Genomic DNA, 24,818 nt, shown 5'->3' with positions numbered 1-24,818 from the left:
ACTTTCGCTTTCCTTTATGAGAAGTAGATAAGAGGGGAACAAAGGACACCAACCTCAGTCTTGCGCTTGGTTCCTTGCTTGGTTCCTCTCCCTTCTGACAGATCCTTGCCGCTTTTCCTTCGTCTACCCAGCTTCAAAGAGCACCTGTGGAATCAAAGCAACATAATACTATCAAAGAACAGAGATCTACAATCATAAACAATATAGGACCAGATATATATTGACCACACAAATGCATATATCATCAAACATACAAGAATGTGGAGGAAAACTTGAATAGCTTTATTAATATCAAGAATAGCAAAGAGGATTACAACCAATTGTTTTTACCTAGCATCATCCTCCCAGCATGAAAGCCCTTCTTCACCTCATGAAAAGCTTAGATCACCTAACACTATGATATTCCACCAAGAAACCAACATCACCTCCTTACAAGATACAAAATTCCAGCCTTCGGATCTCTGGGATGAGGGATCCATATATAGATGATTACAGGGGGGTGAGTCAGCTTCTAGGATTTTGGTTAGTGTCCTCTCTCTGATAGTTCTTGATTCCACTTGGAGATTGATGATCTCTTACTCATCCCTGGGCGAATTCAGAGAGGCAAGTGTCACAGGAGAAGTTTCTGGAAGATTCCATGACGATCCACCTTGCAAATTGTCTCTGCCATTTTTCTACTCTTGCCCATCGCACCCTATAGAAGGGATTTCCAGTATGCATCGCACCCTTTACACTGAGAAGGTGAGATGCATCACACCCTCTACACTGGGTAGTCTATATGGTCTAGCTTTGACCAGTTCTAAGTAGTTTTCTGTAGAGAACTTCTGGGAGATGATGTAATCAGTTGACCTTGTTCCTTTAGGGTGTGAAGCAACACTTTTAGGGACTTAGGAGCCCTTGGTTTATGGACATGTATGATTGGGGTTGCAGTGCCCAAAAATGTCTATAACATGGACACAATGTTTTTATCATTGTACATGTAATGTTAGCTTATGTGCTAGGCATGGGTATGCCTCCCTAAGCAAATATGTCATGATGAAAATGTATTGTAAAAGATGATGATCTCAACCACGTGTTGTTGATTTGAAATTGTCACAAGCTAAAGCACTTCAGTCATAAACTACTCTTTCTGACTTTGGGCTTTAGGGGAAAATCTGTTATAGGCCATTTTGTGACCAACACTAATCAACAACATGTTGTCCTTTGTTAGAGGTGTGTTAATTCTAGAAAATTCGGAAAATTAAAAAGAATCTTGAATCTTCCTCTTCTAGGAGCTTCCAGGAGTTGTTTCAACCATTTACGTTGGATAAGCACTTTGAATCCTATCTAATCCTACTTTGGAGATTTCACCTCTTATCCCTTAAGATCATCCTCCCATCTCAAGTGGATATCAAACCTAGATTGACTAAATGGATAGGAATTCCTTAAATACCACACTCTCCTATAAATTTGTAGCCATCTACAATCAGGGTTGGATTTTGGAGACTAATCATATACTCATGTTTCTACCTTGAATCTTAGAGAGTCATCATCTTCATGCATTAGGGTAAAATTCAGTTGTGATTTGTGACAAGAAAAGACAAGTGAACTCGGGGAGATATCTACAAGATCAGCTACTATTCTTGGTTGTAAACTCCCTCCTTTTCATATTAATACAAAGAGTATATCATTTTATTATATGTGTTATGTTATGTTTACATTCATGTATTTCAATACTTTTTTGATCCATTGGATAAAGTAATTGGATAATGCTACATATATGTCATATATCTTTGGATTGTTGTGATTGTGTGTGTAGGTTCTAATTGTAGCAATCATAGCTATGACTGGAGCTCAAAATCTAAGAGGAGAGAATAGCTTGCGATGGATTCTATGTAAGCCTCTTTCCATTCTTCAATTTATGTAATGGAAACTTTATATTCTTTGTTTTTTGTTATTGTAGACGATTCCACTAGGTCTATGGAAGATACTTCTATTTGCAGTCGTAAATTTTGTATAACAAATTGGTGACTCCAATAGGGATCACTTATTTCCTTTACTGGTTTCCTTGACCTTAGCCCTTGTTTAACCTTCTTGAGTTTCGTTGCGAGGCCTAGTTTCCTGTGCATGCGCAAGAAGGTCAAATAATTTATATGGCCATGGAATTTCGTGGATTCCTCATCCATTTTCGCAAGAACATAACCCATAGTATTCTTATTGTAGTTCTCGACCACGCAGAGAAGTTGCGGCGATGAGAAGATATGGTAGAGATAATACTTCTTTTGGTAATTCTTTGGCAGACACATCAGATTACATGTTTGCATCGAAGGCAAGTCTTCCATAGTAGCTTGGTGAATGCAAACCATGGCTACAACTGAGAGTGTTTAAACCGTATAATATAACAAACTACTTAGAACCTCCTTGTTACTTGCCCTTTATGGCTAGTCTTCAAATTCTGTGGGTTTTATTCTAAATCTATGAATGAGTGGAAATCTGATCAAAATTCTTCTCCTCAAAGTTTGTTTCCGTTACAACTGAGAGTGTTTAAATTGTATAATATAACAGACTACTTAAAACCTCCTTGTTACTTGCCCTTTATTGGCCAGTCTTCAAATTCCGTGGTTTTTATTCTAAATCTGTGAATGAGCGGAAATCTGATCAAAATTCTTCTCCTATAAGTTTGTTTCCGTTTGCCCTACGAGGATCTTGAGGCCCACCTTACGTCTCCGGATGAGGAAGCAGGTAATATTCGTCAATGTGAGGTAGAAACAACATCCAAAGTAAGCACTTTCTTTGACAAATGGCAAGTTCAATATGTGGAAGGTGGGATTTCAAAGCCAAATCTTGATCTTGCAAATAACAAACAGGGTTCGAGTGAAAGTTTCAGAATGTGCCTTTCGTACAAGTAAATCTTCTTTCTCCTCTCCACTTAGTTTTTCCTTATATATTTTTGACAATGATTTTTTTTATCACAAGACATTCAAACTCTGAAATATAGGGTTAACCTCTCATTTGAATTTATATTTGTGTCAGGAGCTAGGATAAAATGTATCCATCTTCAATGGTAACTATTGCGAGGGTAATTTCCCCCAACAATGAGAAATTTCAATCCATTTACTTACAATGTCTTTGATACATCATGTAGATCCTCTGTTTCTGTGGAAGGAAACCCTAATGATCTCAAGAAATCTACAGGCAACTTTGTGTTAATTCTTGCCATTAAAGCACTTCTTGACACTGGAGCATTTGATTTCCATTCCTTAATATAGGCAATCATTCCACATTCTATATTCTTGACATCTCCCCACATTCCTTGGCAAACTCCAATCTTTGCAATCTCCCATGGGATTCACATGCCTTCATGATGAAATAGGATCACCTCACAGGCATAAAACTCTCCATCTCCTTTCCTTGCTTCCACTATCAGAATATAAAGGAAAATTTAAACAACAAAATATGTAAACACATGGATTTGACAATTAAAGACTATAAAAAAAATTTGTTGTAGAAAAATCAACAAAGAATGCAATAGAAAATACCTGCTCGAATGCACCATTTGGAATAGTATAGGTCAACATGTTTTGGTTTGTTGTGTCTTGGGAGTGAAGGATACAGTACACCTTGGTAGCGTTAACCCCAAAATATAAACCAGACTTTAAGAAACTATTAAATAAAATAAAATGTTTAGAAAATAAGAGATTGATTTCATTTCACTAATGTTAACAGAGAATTAGTTAGATAAAAATACTTTGAAACTGCCCTAATATCATTCTTTTCTCACACAGATGCTTCCTTTATGAGTAAGCACATTGACCAAATTTCTCCTTTATGAAGAAGCTCCGTACAATAAATCTTATTTTTCCTCTCCGCTTAGTTTTTCCTTGGATATTTTTGATAGAGATGTTTTCGATCACAAGACATTCAAACTATGAAATACAGGGTAACTTAACCTCTTCATTTGAATTTATATCTGTGTCAGGAGTTGGGATAATAAGTATCCATCTTCAATGGTAACTGTTGCGAGGGTGTTTTCCCCGAACAATGAGCAATTTCCATCCATTTCCCTGCAATTTCTTTGATACATCATGTACATCCTCTGTTTCCATGGAAAAAATTGCAGGCACCTTTGTGTTAATTCTTTCCATTAATTCACATCTTGACAACGGAGGAGTTGATTTCAATTCCTTAATATAGGCATTCGCCCCACGTTCTATATTTTTGACAGCTCCCCACATTCCTTGGCAGACTCCAATCTTTGCAATCTCCCATGGGATTCCCATGTCTTCGTGAGGAAATAGGATCACCTCACAGGCAGAAATTTGTCCATCTCCTTTCCTTGATTCCACTATCAAAATATAAAGGAAAATTTAAACAACAAAATATCTAAGTATATGGATTTGACAATTAAAGACTATAAACAAAATTTATTGCAGAAAAATCACCAAAGAATCCAATAGAAAATACTTTCTCGAATGCACCAGCTGGAATAGTATAGGTCAACACATCTTGGTTTGTTGTGTCTTTGGAGTGAAGGATACGGTACACCCTAGTAGCATTAACCCCAAAATATAAATCAAACTTTAAAAATCTATTAAATAAAAAAAAATGTTTAGAAATTAACAGTAGATTTCATTTCACTAATGTGAACAGAGAATTAGTCAGATAAAAACACCTTGAAACTACTCTAATATCATTCTATTCTCACACAGATGCTTCCTTTATGAAGAAGTGCATTCACCAAATTTTTCATGAATATTATTAATCACAAGTTCAATCCTGAAATACTCACTCTCATAATCAAATTTCTATAGACCCGAATGCATCTAGCGAGATATAAACAAAAAACTTAGTATCATGTTCCTTATATCTCATTAAAATCAAAATGCATGAAAACAAATAATTTGCAGCAAGCGGCAAGTAGTTTCACAAGATGCCATGTGGTTGTAAAGCCCACACTTCTATTTCAATTGAAGACCAAGTCATTCAAAATGTACAAGTTTTGATCTCAGCATGCCTAGCAATAATATTTGTAGTTTCTCATAATTTTTATCTTTAACATATTCCAGATGCAAAAATGAAAACATTTCCAACTAAATAGAGCAAGTACTATTCCAATTGAAGATCAAGAAAAAATATTGTTTAATAAGCATCACATTAACCAAAAAAGAAAAAGCAAGCATGCAGCCTGGAGGATATAAATAATGATGAACAAGATTTGGGTGAGAATCTCAAATTGCAGCTGCAATTGAGTCAAAATAGAAATATTTTCCTATTGTCTCTTGTATTTGTTTAGGAACCAAGGAATGTGGGGAGTTGTCAGGAACATAGAAGGTGGGGTGCATGCCTATATTAATGAATGGAAATCAAGTCCTCTGTTGTCAAGAAGTGCATTAATGGCAAGAATTAACACAAAGGTACCTGCACTTCTCTCCATATCACTAGGATTGCCTTCCACAGAAATAGAGGATGTACATGATGTATCAATGACATTGCATGGAAATGGATGGAAATTGCTCATTGTCAGGGGAAATTACCCTAACAACAGTTACCATTGAAGATGGATACGTGTTATCCCAGCTCCAAACACAAATATAAATTCAAATGAAGAGGTTAATTCTGTATTTCAGAGTTTGAATGTCTTATGGGTCATTGCCCACAATTTCCACTTTACTGTACCGTTTCCAAAACCAGACTTCTAGTATCTCCTCTACCTGTTGAATAGTCTTCCATGGCTACAAACTTGAAGTTGTGGGTGCACGTTCATGTGAATGAGTAAATTAAGAGAATGATGAAAACCACAACCTCAGAAACCTTACCCACATAAAATAAAATCAACAACCAAATAATGGCATTAAAAAAAGCATGGAATGTAGAGAGAAAATGTCAAGGAGGAAAGATAATAAAATTTCAATTGAAGATTACCTCCCAATCTGCTCGAACAGGCCTGAAATCATACATGGTAGGAATGGTGAGCTCCTCAATCTTTTGAGGAAGTCATAAACCAATCAGGGTACGGAGATCCCTGGCCTAAGGCCAAAACCTTGATGTTTCTGAGTAGAGACCTAACATATAACCAGTTAAGCGTGAAATTTTCCAGAGAACCATTTAGGACATTGAATTTTTTATCATAAAATCGATCATCAAAATAAATGTATGGTTATTATAACAAGATTCATTATATTATAACAATGGATTTGAAAAGGGTAACAATCTAGACATCCATTCCACCATGAAAACTGTGTGGAAACGCTGCATGAAAAACAGAACAACAATCTCTTCAAACCCCGCACCCTCAAAATCTCTTCAAAGAGACCATCCTGAAAACCCTAAATCAGACCTAATTCCACTCACTTTCTCCTAATGGAACCAATTTCATCCCAAATCCTCCAAATTCAAGAACATTTTGAAACCCCTTGGTGATTTCAATGCCAAGAAAATGAAGTTAACCTGCTGAAAGTTCTAGGAGAATATTCTGTTGGCATTATGAGACAAGTGTTTTCCTTGATGGAAAATCACACAGATGATAAATTTTAGTGCAGCAAGGTTATTTTCAAGTTCATGCACTTTCATGCAGAGAAACGTTTCTTTCATATGGTGAAAAGTTCACGCACTTTCATGCAGAGAAAAGTTTCTTTCATGTAGAGAAAAGTTCACGCACTTTCATGTAGAGAAAAGTTTCTTTCATGTAGAGAAAAGTTCGCACACTTTCATGCAGAGAAAAGTTTCCTTCATGTAGAGAAAAGTTCACGCACTTTCATGCAGAGAAAAGTTTCTTTCATGTAGAGAAAAGATCACGTCTTTCATGGTTGGTTCATGATATTAGTCCAACAGTTTTTGATCCTATGGTTTTGGTCCGTGGTATTGCATCCAAAAGTGTTGATCCCAAGTATTGGGTCCATGGTATTGAATTGTTATGGTTTTTGGTCCGTGGTATTGTGAAAGGCCTAAGGCTATAAAAAGGAAAGGAGATCATTTGGCTGCACACTTATGGGTTGAATATCTTAAGGTGAGCTAGATCTGAAATACTTGTGATCGGTTGGTGAGTGATAGCTAGATCTGAATGGGTTGAGATCTCCATGGTGCATGATCAGATCTGTAGATCTGATAGTCTAGGGTATGCTTGAAGACTAAAAAACTATCTATACCCGCAGGACCGCAGGTGCGACGCAGTGCAGGTGCAGATACCCGCAAAGCAGAAGAGTGTGCAGGTGCAGATCTAGCCGCAGGACCGCAGGAGCGACACGGTGCAGGTGCGGATACCCGCAAAGCAAAAGAGTGCGCAGGTGTGGATGTAGGCACAGGACCGCAGGTGCGACACAGTGCAAGTGCGGATACCCGCAAAGCAGAAGAGTGTGTAGGTGCAGATACCCGTAGATAAGAATACTGTGAAGGTGCGGATACCCACATATCAGAAAGCAGCACAGGCGCGGATGTTCGCAGATGTCTATTGGTGAAGTTGCGAACCCTGCTTGAAATTTCTTTTAATTGCCTTTGACTATTCTGTAGGGTTTTGGGTGCATAATTGATGTCTGGTTACTGGTATTGAGTTCTGATAACAGCATGATTATGTTTAGCTTCAGTATTGATGGTTGAATGGATCAAGTTCTTAATGACTTATCTTTATGTGATATAATGGACTAGATCTGGTTGCTAACTCACATATTATCCTAGTATATGTATTGATCTGGTGATTGGGTCATTCAGAAGATTGATTGATTATGTACTTCAATGATATTGATGGGTCCAGTATGAAAATTGGATGAAACGTGGCCTTTCAGATTATGTGTTGTGCTTCAGGTGTATCCAGTCTGAAAATGTATGAAACGTGGTACCCGGAGGAGAGAATATTGTAGGCCGGCGCCTATGTACTAGTATCTTACCTAGTACAAGAGCTAAGGGGGTGGCAGCTCCCTTTCAGTAGCAGTTGAAAAATTTGGAGCATTGTAGTAGGTAGCAGCCTGCGTACTAGTAAATGGATCAGCTAGTACAAGAACTATGGGGGTTGTAGCTTCCTTCCAGGAGAGACTGGAAAACGAGAGAGGGTTGTAGCTCTCTGCAGGTAGAAGCCTACGTACTGGTACGAGACTGCACCAGTATAGAAATGTTGTAAAAGGATTTTCTTATTAAGAAGAAGATTGAGATGAATTGCAACAGGTGGTTTTCTCCCACATTGGGTTTCCACATTATATCATGGTGTTCATGTGTGTGGCTTATGTGTGATGATCTGTTCTATTTTACCGCACCTGTTTACTGTTAATATGGTTGATAATGTTCTAATGCACTCATTGAAGATCAATTAAATGAATTGTAAGTTTATTAAATATACGTGGGTATTCTTAACTGAAGCAGCATATATGACTCAGACTCTGGAAATGAAAAAGTTATATTGATTTGATAATACTGATTCACCCCCCCCCCCCTCTCAGTATTATTTCCAACAATTGGTATCAGAGCAGGTCCTTTGGTAGAAGCTTGATCGCTTGAAGGAGATCCGTGGAACAATGGGAAAGAAGCTTAAGAAGAAAGCACCTAAGAAGAAGAAGACATATTTTCTCCCTTAAATATAATTTTTAATTATTTATTTTAACTAACTATTATCAGGAATTAATTTTTTACATATTATTTTAATTATTTATTAATATTTTTAACTAACTATTATCATAATATTATTTTTATTTATTTTATTTTAAGGGATTGGTCCCCCTAGGGTAACTTTTTCCTTAAATTATTAAAAAAAAGGGTTTTGATCCCGGTACCTAGTCCAAAGTAGTTGTTGGTCTTTTTAGCCGTTGGAGGCTCTGCTCTGTCTATTTAACTTGCTAAGCTGGATCTGTTTCTTCAACTTGTCCTGACGATGAACCACACTGGTTGGTTCGAAACGTGTCGACAAATGATGTTTCATGTGATCTTCGCCAAAAAATCTTTTGTAAACTTGATATGGATCACAGAAGCCTGAACTATACTAAGAAGAAGACATCTCATAAATTCTATGACAGTGGGAGCATCGATTGGGGATTATGTGGAAGAAGCACTTCAGGTTCAGAATCACTTCAGAATGGAGATGAACAAGATCTATCAAGTATGAATTTGTTATCCTCTGGTGATACAGGTATCTATCCATTAGGAAAAGATGAAAGTGATAACGAAACAACTGAATTTGCTCTTATGGGTGAGCAAGAAAGATATCAAATAGAGGCAGAATTCAAAAGGCTTACAGACAAAATTAGAGATCAATAAGATCTATTGAACAAAAGGGAATGTGCCTTTCAAAGAAGAAGCTACCAAACTAAAAGCTCAACTAGAGGAAGGAAACAAGGTAAGAAAGTTATTCAAGGACAGATATCAAAAGTTGCAAGATGAAGTAACATCTCTAAGAAATGAAGTCAATGAAAAGAGCACAACAATCAAGAAACTCAGAGATAGATCCAGTTATTATGAAGGGCTTGAAGCTATGATTCTCTCACTAAAGGAAGAACTTGAAGAATCAAAGAAGCAGAATAAAGATCTACTCCTAACTATTGAAAAACAGGAAAACGAAGTTATCAGCTTAAAATCTCAGCTAGAATGTGCCTTTAGAATTTGTCAAATGCAGCAGGATCTGAATGAAGAACAAGAAAAGGAGATTCTCAAATTAAGGCAACAAACGGAAGAAGCAAGAAAATCTGAAGAAATTTTGAAGAAGAAATGTCTGGAAAAGGAAGAACAACTTCAGGTTGAGGTAAATATCTTGAAAGGTAAATTAGAAGAAAAGGATAAGCTTTTACGATTTCAAGATAGTACTAAAGTCTTGGATGATATTCTTAATAGTCAAAGGTCTCCTGCTATCAAAACTGGTCTTGGTTTTCATGAATCTATTGAAGGTGAATCTAGTTCACAAAGTAAGACAAGGGACTCTACTGCAAAATCTGAAATGCTCAATAAGGAGATGAAAGGTCAATCTCATCATCAACCAAGGAAAGAAATTATTCAAAGAAAATATTTTACTCCTCCTATGAATAAAGTTGAATGTTATGTATGTCATAATCTTGGACATGTTGTAGCTAGATGTAGAAGAAGAAGGGTTCAAGACCATCATGCAGAAAGATCATCACATTCAAGGTACTTTAATGGATATTGCTTTGCTTGCAATATGTTTGGTCACAGAGCTGTTGATTGCTATAGAAGAAATATGAGACATGTAAGATGTTACACATGTAACAAGCTTGGACATATAGCTAAGGAATGCAGGAACAAATTATGGGCACCATACTAAAAGGGGAAAACATCATCATCACACTTGAAGATGTGGAAGAAGAAAGAAGTACAGTCAGAAAGAGGCGGCACAACACAACATACAGACATAACAGAATCAGAGGGAGCTGGAAGTGTAAAACTTCAGTGTCCTAAATCTCATACGCAAGTTTCTTAAAGAGAAGTCACGTATATACGCGAGTTGGTTATGGCATAGTCGCGTATATGATTTTTTGAGGAAAGGCAGTAGGGACAGGTTCAGGAAAAGGATCAGTTATGATTCAGTTTATTATTTGCGTTGTTACAATTTGCTGATGATGTGTGGAAATGACTTGATGGTTAGAAGTGTTTTGTTTCTAACTTGATAATGATGATGTCTTGATACTTCTTGCTGATATGCATGATCAGATCTGACAGTAAACAAGATGGCACAGGTTTAGGGAGCATATTCTTTTAATGCATTGTTGGCATTATAGTTAATAGTCCTTGGTGATGATGCTTATTTGGATAAATGATTCATCTTGCTATGATATGGTTATGATTTGTTCAGATGATTCTTTGGGTTACATAGTTGATATTTAGATCAGATTTGTGGTTGATTCTCTAATGGTGCTTACATGGTGATCTTCATAAGGATAAGGAGAAGTACATAGCTTGAATTCACATCTTCTTTACTTGATGATGAGTCACTCATATGTTGTTGTCGTCATATGCATAAATATCATATATTATAGTTATTATGCCAGATTCCTATTGTTCTTGGCACATATATGATGACGATTGTTGGCTGGATACATGGATGATTATTCAAAGTTGCATTGTTGGAGACATGATGATGATGAGTTCTTACCTATATGATGATAGGTTGTTTCGTACATATGTTGATTGATGCAGAGATTCCCAATTGATGATACTTGGTCCATGCAGATCTAGATGGCTATGGTGTTTCTCACATATGATAGAATGATTCTGTATATACAGAATTATGTTCAAAAGGATGAGTTGATACGGACATACCTTGATGATTCATGCACTAATACAAGTTGATGGTCTAGTTACTGTTGACAGATGCTATGGAGCAGATCATACAGTGTCATTGCTGATGTTTATCATGATCTTATTTAGGTGTTTGGTCTCTGTTATAAATTTCATGTATATCATTCGATGTAAAGGTCATATCAAGACTCATGATGTAATCGTGTGTCTCTATCTATTGTAGTCATTTAATGAGATCTCTTCAGGTCATGTAACGGCCTATGTTGGTTTCCCCACTATGCCTGGGATGAATGATGTTATTCTCTTATGTTATCATACGTAAACTTTTGGTATATCACCATTGTGATGGGAGATAGATGTATGTATGAGTCTTTGTTGATAGGAAGGTCATTCTCTTATGTTATCATATGTAAACTCTTGGTATATCACCATTGTGATGGGAGATAGATGTATGTATGAGTCTTTGGTGATAGGAAGGTCATTTATGATGTATAGAGTCATGTTCTTCTTGTAGAACATATTTTTGTAGACCTTGCTTATAGTCAGGGGGAGCATGAACAAGCATATTTCAGCAGAGCAGAGATTTCAGCATGTTCTTAGAAAGAGCATGGACAGATTGGCGCACCATGGCATATACAAAGGGGGAGATCATTCAGAGATTTCAGCAGGTACTCAGGGGGAGTATGGACAGCAAAGGAAGAGAATATCTTGGTCCGCCCTTTGCCCTTGATGTCAAAGGGGGAGAGTGATTTGGTATTGTTGCCATCAAGTCCAAAGGGGGAGATTGTTAGCATTATGATGCATGTGTTTTACTTTATGGCAACCAACTCTTAGAAGATCAACTCACTTATCTATATCTAGATGAATCTACGGAAGAGATATCAGATGTGACAGAGTGCATGGGATGCCGGACAACTCAAAGGAATCAGATGACAGCTCTCAGGTTAGCTTTGCCATCAAGTCCAAAGGGGGAGATTGTTGGCATTATGAGACAAGTGTTGTCCTTGATGGAAAATCACACAGATGATAAATTATAGTGCAACAAAGTTATTTTCAAGTTCACGCACTTTCATGCAGAGAAAATTTTCTTTCATATGGTGAAAATTTCACGCACTTTCATGCAGAGAAAAGTTTCTTTCATGTAGAGAAAAGTTCACACACTTTCATGCAGAGAAAAGTTTCTTTCATGTAGAGAAAAGTTCATGGACTTTCAGGCAGAGAAAAGTTTCCTTCATGTAGAGAAAAGTTCACGCACTTTCATGGAGAGAAAAGTTTCTTTCATGTAGAGAAAAGATCACGCACTTTCATGGTTGGTTCATGGTATTAGTCCGACCGTTTTTGATCCTATGGTTTTGGTCCGTGGTATTGCATCCAAAAGTGTTGATCCCAAGTATTGGGTCCATGGTATTGAATTGTTATGGTTTTTTGTCCGTGGTATTGTGAAAGGCCTAAGGCTATAAAAAGGAAAGGAGATCATTTGGCTGCACACTTATGGGTTGAATATCTTAAGGTGAGCTAGATCTGAAATACTTGTGATCGGTTGGTGAGTGATAGCTAGATCTGAGTGATAGCTAGATATGAATGGGTCGAGATCTCCATGGCGCATGATCAGATCTATAGATCTGATAGTCTGGGGTATGCTTGAATACTGAATAACTATCTATAACCGCAGGACCATAGGTGTGACGCAGTGCAGGTGCGGATCTAGCCGCAGGAGCGACACGGTGCAGGTGCGGATACCCATAGAGCAAAAGAGTGCACAGGTGCGGATGTAGCCGCAGGACCGCAGGTGCGACAGGGTGCAAGTGCGGATACCTGCAGAGTAGAAGAGTGCGCAGGTGCAGATACCCGCAGATAAGAAGACTGTGAAGGTGCAGGTACCCGCATATCAGAAAGCGGCATAGGCACGGATGTTCGCAGATGTCTATTGGTGAAGTTGCGGACCCTGCTTGAAATTTGTTTTAACTACCTTTGACTATTCTGCAGGGTTCTGGGTGCATAATTGATGTCTGGTTACTGGTATTGAGTTCTGATAACAACATGATTATGTTTAGCTTCAGTATTGATGGTTGAATGGATCAAGTTCTTAATGAATTATCTTTATGTGATCTGATGGACTAGATCTGTTGCTAACTCACATATTATCCTTGTATATGTATTGATCTGGTGATTGAATGATTCAGAAGATTGACTGATTATGTACTTCAATGATATTGATGGGTCCAGTATGAAAATTGGATGAAACGTGGCCTTTCAGATTATGTGTTGTGCTTCAGGTGTATCCAGTCTGAAAATGTATGAAACGTGGTACCTGGAGGAGAGAAGATTGTAGGCTGGCGCCTACGTACTAGTATCTTACCTAGTACAAGAGCTAAGGGGGTGGCAGCTCCCTTTCAGTAGCAGTTGAAAACTTTGGAGCATTGTAGCAGGTAGCAGCCTGCATACTAGTAAATGGATCGGCTAGTACAAGAACTATGGGGGTTGTAGCTTCCTTCCAGGAGAGATTGGAAAATGAGAGAGGGTTGTAGCTCTCTGCAGGTAGAAGCCTGCCTACTGGTACAAGACTGCACCAGTACAAAAATATTGTAAAAGGATTTTCTTATTAAGAAGCAGATTGAGATGACTTGCAGCAGGTGGTTTTCTCCCACATTGGGTTTCCCCCTTATATCATGGTGTTCATGTGTGTGGCTTATGTGTGATGATCTGTTCTATTTTACCGCATCTGTTTACTGTTAATATGGTTGATAATGTTCTAATGCACTCATTGAAGATCAATTAACTGAATTATAAGTTTACTGAATATACGTGGGTATTCTTAACTGAAGCAGCATATATGACTCAGACTCTGGAAATGAAAAAGTTATATTGATTTGATAATACTGATTCACCCCCCCCCCCCCCCCAGTATTATTTCCAACATATTCAAACCCCTTAAAAAGTGTTTGGTGCGTGAACATGTTTTGCATGCATAATTGGAAAAAGGGTGATATGTAAAGTCATTTTCACATAATGAAACTTTTGGTACATTGCTTACTTTCCATGTTGTAGTGTATTTATGTGCCAGTGATGGTTTCTTACCTAAAATGTTGATGTGCATGTATGTCTTTGAAATTTTTGTGCCTTGAACAAGTTTATTTACCTCAAATTTGGAAACCTTTGCAATGGAAAGCTTAAATGCTTCAGCTATTTTCATCTCATTCACCTTAGACCATCAATCAATGTAAGTTTTCTTCCTCCAAATCACTTTCAAAGTAATCCTTGCCAAATCTCTTCCATTTTTGTGCGCTTCATGCCTATTCGCCGTAGAATTCATCCTGGAACTTTGTTTCTTGACGTGAGAATGAATCCATGAGAGTCGCAACGAGAGCTCCAACGTGTTGTCCACGAAAGCAGCGAGGGTGTAATGAACCTTGGCCTTCAGCCATGGCAGCTCCTCCCACTTGGAAGCCAATGGAGGAGGCTTCACACTTCTTAGAAAATCACAGTTAGAAATTGTGTCCATGACTGCGAGAAAACGGTCAGCATCTTTCACCAGATCCTCGGCGACTGTCAGGGAATCGAGTTGGCTACATTACAGAGATAGAAATTCGCCTTCTGTGGAGCAGAAAATCCTGATGCTCTGTATTAAAATTAGTTTTGTGTCGTTTTTAGTGTTAACCCTGGCGAAAAGGCCCTTGGCTTTTCTGTAGCAAAGGATGGGAAGCGGAACGTCGTCATCCTGGGGTTTGAACTCGTGCCTGTCCTTGCCATGGTCGTTCTGCGATACAAGGACATCTGGAAGCAGGATGAAGAATCTCGGTCTGTCCGTTTGGAGGCGGTCGTGCATTTGTAGCACAATGGCAAGCGAAGATTCGTCTACCATTGTCAAGGCGGCTTGTCGTTTCTCTGTGGTGAGGGACGACATCCATTGGACAAGGTTATTCTGAAACTGGGATTTCAAATATTTTGAGTTGGAAGTTGAGTGATAGAGGGCAAGATGGTCTGCTAATGAATCTACCAGTTGTTTTGCTTGAATCGATGGTAGCTGTTGATCTTGGTGCGATCAGATGCTTTCTTCTATACCATCCGCATCGAAACCCCCTCAATACTCTGTTTGTGGGAGAACGAAGTTCGTGATAAATCCTTCCATGGTGAGGCAGTCTAGTTTGCAACAAAGTGAAGTCTACATTAACACCCCCTACAAATCTGGAAAACACGTGATGGGTGGATGCAGTCAATATTTACTACCACGTGGAAATTTATAATTGGGAGGAGGATGACAAAAATGAAGGCTTGCTATTGGGTAGGATGAAACAGGGTTTTCCCACCCAAAGCCCGTAGTGAAAGATGCCTATGTGCATAAATATGTATTATTGAGTGGTGAATGAATAGTAAAATCACATGTTCTTTTCAAGCAATTCCAATGGTCGCCGCAAGGCCACTGTTATCTCTAATTTGAAAGATAAGCCCAAACGCAACATCGCTAGCATTTTCCTTCGGGTTCAATCCATTTGTGAAGACGATAACTATTTCCCTGGAGAGATTCAAACCTCTCAAACCAATACTCACGATGTTCAACAACAACATAGTGGCATTTTCATAGTGGTGGTTTTGGCCCGCCCTTCCTGCTTTGTTAGAGTTGATCACATGATTCATTTCAAGGTAAAGTTGGGCTGGTCCCTACTAATTTTCTTATGTTGACAAAACTGATGTAAATTAACAAGTTATGTTATTGTAACAAACCCGAATGGATGGTTCACATAAGGACTTTAGTTTAACTCTCCAAAGCACCTTCACATTCTCCAATAATATAAGCATGATTTAGTTCCTTGTAGTAGATCACTAACTATTTTAGGAGATTTAATCTCGGGCTAACCAAATTTCCTTTGCGAAATTAAAAGATTGTAGTCCTAAAGTTACAATTTATCTCAATTTTATCATGTCTACCGGTTGGCCCTAATTTATGGTCCTCTTTCAAATATCTCAGGTCTCTTCCAAAATTGACATTTTTTCTAAGTTGTTCAAGAGGCTAATTTGTTCAATTTTTTTTTGAGTTTTTTAGGTTCTCTCAATTTTTCAAGTTGTTGATTTGTTCAATTTTTTACGAGTTTTCCAAGTCCAAGTTTATGTTGCCTATATTTTCCAATATCTCCCCAATGTTTACTTTTTCTTTATGGAACCTTGGTAGTATATCCTGTGAAATGATATTTGTGACATTCTGTGACCCCTTTCAATTAGATGACTTCTCGAGCCTCATGCTTTTTTTTTTAGTGATCAACAAATAATTTTCCTTTAAATCATATTCTCTCAAAAGGCCTCAAAGAGCAGGAAACAATGGTGATGGCTTGCAGGTAAGTAAGTGTGTTATTTTTCTCAAAATGACTTGGATAATTTTGTTTTACAAAAATTTTGAACACAATGTATTATTTCTTGAAGACAAATTAGGCTTGATTTGAGGACTAACAATTGTTAGGTCTACTTACTGTCTTTTCCATTTTTATAGCCATGTGGTGGCTCTTTTTGGCTCTCACAAAGGATGTTTGTTTGCTTATTTGTGGATAGATATAAGAAAAATTGGTTCTATGTATTACTTACAAGTACTAAATCTTGGGCATAATAATCTCATTGGTAATATTCCATCTAGCTTGGGAGGCTTTGAGGAGGTGGGAATTTTAGATCTTTCTCATAACAATTTTCAAGGATTTATACCTTATCTAGGCTATCTTTCATGGCAAACCTTAATGTTTCCAAGAATAATATCACAATTTTAGTCCCTTTATCTAGTCAACTTTCCACATTTCCTCCTTCAATATATGAAAACAACTTGGGTCTGTGTGGAGTGCCTCTTCCACCTTGCCCATATAATGATGGGGCAACAGACTTAGAGCATTCAAATCCTCACAGAAATCAAGCTTCTTTAGCAGCAAGTGTAGCCACAAGGTTTCTCGCTTCAATTTTTTTTATATTTTGCTTGATAATGGTGGTAATTAAAATCAGAAAGCGCTATAAAAATGAGGATTTACGAGAAGTGTACATGGAATGTTTCCCTAATTCAATGAATGGGTGCTCGAAGATTACAAGTGTACTAAAACCACTTAGTATCAATGTTGAAACCTTTGAAAAACCACTTAGGAAGCTTACTTTTTCTCATTTACTTGAAGCTACAAATGGGCTCAATGCAAATAGTTTGATTGGTTCGGGAGGATTTGGGGATGTATACAAAGCCCAGCTGAAAGATAGAACTGTTTGAAAATCAAGAAACTTATTCACTTAAGAGGACAAGGAGATTGAGAATCAACATAAATGAAAATTATTGGTAAAATCAAACATTAGAATCTAGTTCCTTTGCTTGGCTACCACAAAATTGGAGAAGAGACACTACTTGTCTACTAATATATGCGTTGAGGAAGCTTGGACACTGTCTTACATAATCTTATGAAAGAAGGCATTAAACTTGATTGGCCTGTAAGGAAGAAGATTGCAATTGGGGCAGCTAGAGGTTTGGATTTTCTTCACCATAGTTTCATTCCTCACATTATACATAGAGACATGAAATTAAGCAATGTCCTTCTTAACGAAAATCTTGAAGTGAGAGTTTTAGATTTTGGAATGACAAGGCTTATGAATGTAATGGACACCCATCTGAGTGTTAGCACAGTTACAAGCACACCAAGATATGTTCCTCCATAGTATTACCAGGTTTTTAGATGCACAACAAAGGGCTATGTTTATAGCTATGAATTAATCTTGTTAGATCTTCTCACAAGGAAACAACCTATTGATTATGTAGACTTTGGACAAAAAAATCTAGTTGGATGGGTCAAACAATATGCCAAATTGAAAATATCGGATGTTTTTTGTAGTATACCTAGGGGGGGTAATATGGGGTATAGACGTACGTACCCAAGGTAATAATGAGATGAAAGGATAATAAATAAATGGGTCGTAGTTAATAAATAAAGTGGTTAACCCACATAATGTAAAAGACCACAAGTAGTTAGGAAATATGTGATAAGCTCACAGTATTGGATATATGGTATTGAGAGACTCGTGGTTATTACCCATGGTATTGTATGATGAAGCCTATATAGAGGCTAGAGACTCTCCATTGAGGGATGACACTAAAGATATCAATAAAGAAGCATTTTCATTTTAGCAATTTATTGTATTGGATCTTTGGGTTTATTTTAACAAATAATTTTATTATATTTGCAGTTCAGTTACACTACAAGAGGTACCAAAGCACTTTCTTCGACAAAGACGGGCAAATTGTTTTTCCATTTCTTGCAAAAAAATTTGGGTAGCAAGTTTGCAGATAGAATCTGCAACTTTTGGTGCCAAATTTGAAAGATAAATGGCATATCTGGATTCTTTGTAGAAAAATACCCAATGTTTCTTTTTTAAATAATCGAATCAGAGTTCGAATGAGGGAGATATCGTTGATTTAAAATCAACTGTTTTGCAGACTTTTTTTCTCTCGACAATTCGTGCACAACGAATCTTCAGTAAAAATTTGAATTTTGTGTACCAAATTTTGGAAAAATAATTATAGATATGATCTCCTCTTGAAAAATAACCCAATTAAAAAAAAAATCGATCGAATCACAGTCTGAATGAGGGAGATATTTCTAGTTTAAAATTAGTTGTTTTTCCAGAATGTTTGTGACAACGAGATAGTTACAACGTGAAATTTTAGTTTCCGGAGTGCCCAGATCGGGATTTAAATTACATAATAAGATGAAGAATGACCGTAACATTTCCTAAAACATGCTATAAGAAGGATTCTGAGCCATATTGACTGAGTTTTGACCATTTTACATTTGCCGCATAAAGTAGATAAGTTTTTTTAAAACCCACATTCTACTTCATGGCTTCTACTAAGATGATTTTTACAAGATGTCATGATGTTCCCATTATTGAAGAATTTATACAAGATAACAAGTCTCAATTCAAATATTAAATAACAGCCCTAGGGATAGAGCTACGCCATGAGGTTGCTAAATGGTGGTTCTCACTTGATAAATTAGTGAGGCACCTTCCCAATAAAGAAATTGAAAAAATCATTTTGGACAAATGGTCTCATGCTAGAAAATTGGATAATGAGAAACATAAAAGGTTATTTTCTATTGGTATCTCTTTATTACATTTTCATGGATATATTCAGAAAGAAAATACCATTGTGTCTATCAATCCTAGTTGCAAGCATAATTTTATTAATGTTCTTTTGGCTAAAAGATTACAAGTTCCAACAAAACAAATGGAGCACACACAGGTTGATAATGAGGAGGTGCAATCTTATAAAGATTTGAATATTTCTCTTGATAAGTATGTGTTGCATTCTGATTTTTATACTTTAGATATGGATGATGTGGATATTGTTTTGGGATACCCTTAAATGGAATTCGTGGGTACTATCAGTATTAATGCACAAAAGAAATTCCTAAACTTATGGTATAAAAAGAAGAAAATTACACTACACGATATTTCCATCAGTAAATAGGTGGAGTCCGAGGAAGACCAAGCAATGAACCCTACATGTGGAGACACAACATATGAGGAATCGATGGTGGAAGTAATAATGGAAGACAAGAAACACGAACAGGGACGACAAAAGGAACCTAATACCACTCAGGCTTCATCAGGTACTAAGTTAAAGAAATGTAATCCATCAATTAAAACTTTAGCATATCACCACCTGCACCACTCAGAAAGATGACAATTAACAAGGTGGAAAAGACTTAGCAACAAGGAAGACAACCCTTGGATGACACACAAAGAAGCGAGGTGATCCACCCACAACACATTAACAGAGAGGCTAAACCGAGTGTTCACCTTTCTCTGGGATGGCTAGATGCACATGCATGGTACCAGTGGACTACTCGTTTGAGTAGATCTTATTATTTGTGGTATTCTCATGTTTCAGGGATGAAACATATTTAAGGGGGATGGAATGTAGTATACCTAGGGGGGATAATATGGGGTAGAGAGGGAGGTACCCAAGGCATAAATGAGATGTAAGGATAATAAATAAATGGGCCATAGTTAATTAAAAAATGGTTAACCCGCATAATGTAAGGTCCCACAAGTAGTTAGAATATAATGTGATAAGCCCATAATATTGGATATATGATATTGAGAGACCCATGGTATTGTATGTATGAAGCCTATATAGATGCTAGAGACTCTCCATTTAGATATGTCAAATATTGTTTTCTATTGACAAGCATATGGCTTGTGCAGTGATATCCTTCCTTAAGGAGTAGTTGTATGGTGTTACCCTACCTTAAGGGTTTGATATTAATAAAGATCTAAGATTTTTATACATTGTTCTTGTATTTCTTTTGGATTATTTACAGTTATTGGGTATATTTACAATTTTAATATATTTTCAGGTTAGATCTACTACATTTTTTATTCAGGCATGATGAAAGATCCACGCTTGGAAGTGGGTGTAATTCAACATATTATAATTGCTTGTGAATTCTTAGATGACGTCATTGGTGTAGACCTACTATGGTTCAAGTATTGGACATGTTTAGAGAGCTTCAAAAGGATGATGAGGATATAGAGCTTGATATCTTTTCACTGGTAGATGTAAATTTTGAAGAAATTCCTTATCAACAAGTATGATCTTGTATTCTCTTCCCTGCCATCATTCACTCAATGCACATATGTAAATGCAAAGAAAGCTCTTGAATGAAAGCTCTTTTTTTGGCTCCTCCCTAAAATACCCTGCAGTTGTTTCTTTCCTCTGAAGATCAACAAGTATTTTCTCATCAAGCTCAAATACATTGGAAGATATTTTCACCTTAGTCCTACCAAATGTAGATATTGAAGGAAGTTCCTATGTCACAGTCAGTTGTTTAGTCTCTTTTCCTTCTCTTAATTCTTTCAATTCTCTCTTCTATCTTTTTACCCAGAGTGTGGACATTAATCTGTTGCTTTAGGCATCCATAAGCACTATTATCTTATCCGCAGTTGCATGTGCATGGTTTCAACGTTGAGATTTTCTTCTCATTGAATAACTATCAATCTTGAAAAGTGTTTAATAAAGGCTTTGGATTCTATATATGGCAATGGTTTGGGATTTGTGTTATTGTTTTGTCTCTCTCAAATCACAGAGAGATTGATGGGTGCTATGAATCCTATCTTGAAGAGTGGAATTTATGCATTTGGTCATTTTGAATGTACAAATTAATTAATATAAATTATGGATTCCCACTATGACAATCTGAGATCTTCTAGTATTTGCACTCTAACTAAGCAAGGAATGAATAAGTTAGTATTTCACTCTAACTATGCATAAGTAATGAAAGAGCATTTATATTTCTATTTTTTATGATACATTTTTTTTTCAAGGAAAATATCAAGGGGAAACCTAAGGGATGCTTCCCATATTTGTTGGATGGCATTGTTAGTTAACCCATTGGTGTAAATTAGTGTTCCTAACCCAATGGAATTTGAATTGGGCATGTGCTGACATAGAACTAGCCAAATGCACAACCAAATTGCAACAACTAGTTGAACTGGACCCTTAGATTTAGTACTTTATTGAATTATGATTATGATTATGATTACAACGAGAAGTTTTCCTCCTTGTCCATCTCTGTGAATTTATAGAGAAATATAAAAGACCTTTCAACTAAATTTTCACAAATGTTGATAGCTTGCTTTGGTTATAAAACAAAGATCTTGATAGAGGAAGGACATTTTATTTTTGGTGTGCAATACTTCATTTTCTTCTTTCAGAACATTTATCGAAGGTCAAAGGTCAAATTGAAGCCACTTTCCTATTAGATGTACATGTTAAATATTCTATTTATTTTGCATAGTTTTATCTCTTATTATAGATGTGTTGTTCCATTTCTTCATTGTTAGCATCATCACACATTGGTATTTATTTGCAATTGCATTTGCATATATTTCAACTTCAATCATACTAGATACAAATGTTGAAGGAGTCTTTGCCCATTATTGTTTTTTTTTCTCTTTTTCATACGGAGGGCTCCATTTTGGTGTTTTTTGCATTCCCAAGGACTAACTCTCATTTTCAGGTTTATAGCTGAATCTGATCTATTTCTATGTCTTGTTCCCTATGATTTTTCTAAGAGATTGATACATTCTCCAGATATTGATTTTTTTAGTAGAATATATGTTTCTCATGTTTTAAGATTATTTTAATAAATATTTTAGATTCCAATTGACAGTAAGATAAATTTTTAATGTTGTGTCTCCAAATACACGACATACAAAAACTCTTTCACCTCTCGATTGTCCTTTCAATAATATGGCTTTGATTTTATGGAGCTCTTCACATTTTAATTCTAGTTGTGGTAATATACGTGAATCCGCAATAGCTACATATCTTAGTGAATTTACATTCCAAGCATATTGTTATCTTAGTGAATGTACATTTCATACAGATTATTATAAAATTTGGGAGATGATGATATATTTATTTTATTAATATTGATTCAAAATTATTTCATGATGATATTGGTACCTTAGTGAATGTAAATGCGAGATAGACACAAAAAAATTGGGAGATGATGATATGTTCTGTTTGTTAATTTTGATATAGAATTTTTAGATGATGAAATTGATACCAAGCCTGTGAAGATCTGGTATACATGTAGACTAGACAATGGTGAAGTAGGGTTAGTCACCATTGTTTTTATTTATTTATATGTTAAGATATCAAGAAAAATCTTAAATTTGGACTTTTGAATTGAAAAGAAAAATTATATACTTGTTAAACACTCACATTCCACATTTTCACACTAGTCTACACTTTTCCCTTATCATGAATGGGACGTTCAGTGACTATTGGCTTTTGCCCTTCTATTTAGGGATCATGTCTCATGTCACATGTATGTTATTATCAATTCATTCACTTTGGACTAAACAATGTCTATTGTAGGCCCGAATTCACTTGGTCTGGAATAAACAATGCTTAATTTTGGCATGGTTGCCTCTTATGGTATTTATATCTGATCCTATCAAATCTTTCTATTGTAAGGGTTTAGAACTGAATGTCATGTGTAATTTAAATTCTAGTTTGTTCTGGTTTAAACACTAGGGCTAATCCTGTTGGAAAATGTAACTTGTTTCGGTCTTCATTTAATGTATTTGAGTCATCCTTTAATGCACTTGTCAAAAGAATAAAGAAAATAATTTATTATTATTATTATTATTATTATTGTGACTTATTAAAGCATGAGTTTCATGCTTGGGTCACTGTGTTTTAGGACAAAATCCCCACTAAGGACTTCTAGGATTTATTCTGAGTCAATAGAGTCATTGTACTTAAAATATACCCTTCTTGGGCTTTTGAATCATGTAAAAAGGTTAAGTATTGAGTCAAATGTAATTTATGCATCCTCCACATCAAGTCGGCATAAGGAAACTAATTCAACCTCACATGGAGTCTATAAATATAAGCAAGTCAAATTCATTTGGAACACACTCTCTCACAAGAATTTCGATATCTCTTGAAGCCGGAGGAAGTGCGAAGTACGAAGTCGGGAAGCCAAAAGAAGTGTGAGTTTATTGGAGTCTAAGGAGAAGAAGAAAAATGAAATTTTGGTGCCTCTCTCTCTCTTTGTTTCGTGTCTTAGCTTGGGAGATCGAAGTCTTCCAAATTTCGTTGATGCTGAAAGATGCTTGATGTCGTAAGCTTCCTGATGCTGGAAGATGCTACATAGTTGAGGATGCTAGAAGAGAGGTCGATGATATGCGAGGCTTATTTGGTGTGCGGGGGAGGTTTGGCCATTTTCTAGGCTGAAGAGTATGAAAGAATACTATTGAAAGGAAGATAATTTTGACTGGATTTTCCCTCGAGGGGGGTTTCTCCCTAGCATAGTGCCTACATCTAGTGTCCATTGTTTTATGTGTTATTGCTATGGTAATTTCTTGATGAGCTAAAAGAGAGAATATATAAAGAATCGTAATAAAAAATAAAGAACATCACAAGTAATTATCAAGTATAAGAAGATATTTTCTCCCTTTTTTAATTTTCTAGCATGATATCAAAACTTTGGTGAAGAAAGTAGAAAAAGGTAGTTTGAAGCACCTGATCAATGAACCATTCAAAAAGGTTTATTTTAGGGAGGAAATCCACTATATTCAAGGAAGATGTCTAACACAATCAAGGTAGAGAACGAACTTGAAGGAGCCTCAAACTACATGTCGTGGAAGAAGAAGATTGACCTCATCCCTGAAAAGAATAAGGTACTAGACTTGGTCAAAGGAAAAGTAAAGAAGCCTTCAGATGACTCTAATGATGCTGACAAAGTAAAATTCAGAGAATTAGAATTGGTGCCCATGAATATAATGGTAGAAGCAATAAAGGACAATCTTGTCCGATTTATAGCCAACATCAATCATGTTTAGGAAATGTATGAAGCGTTGTCAATGTTATTCACTATTAATAACATTGGTCAAGTGGAAAGCTTCAAGAATGATCTAAGGTCCGCAAATATGACTAAATAAGACATAGTGGCTTCCTTGTTTATGAAGATAGCAAGAATCATAGATGATCTTTTGTCCATTGATGATATTGTTCCAAGAAAGAACTCATGATCACTGCCTTATTAGGATTTCCACCCTCTTGGGGTGCATTTACCGTAGGTCTT

This window comes from Pinus tabuliformis, chromosome 3_1, assembly GCF_031772625.1.
Source record: "Pinus tabuliformis cultivar Carrire ecotype Pingquan chromosome 3_1, CPIR1, whole genome shotgun sequence".
NCBI classification, from domain to species: Eukaryota; Viridiplantae; Streptophyta; class Pinopsida; order Pinales; family Pinaceae; genus Pinus; species Pinus tabuliformis.
The sequence above is the reverse complement of the archived record's forward strand: the minus strand, read 5'-3'. Positions refer to the sequence as shown.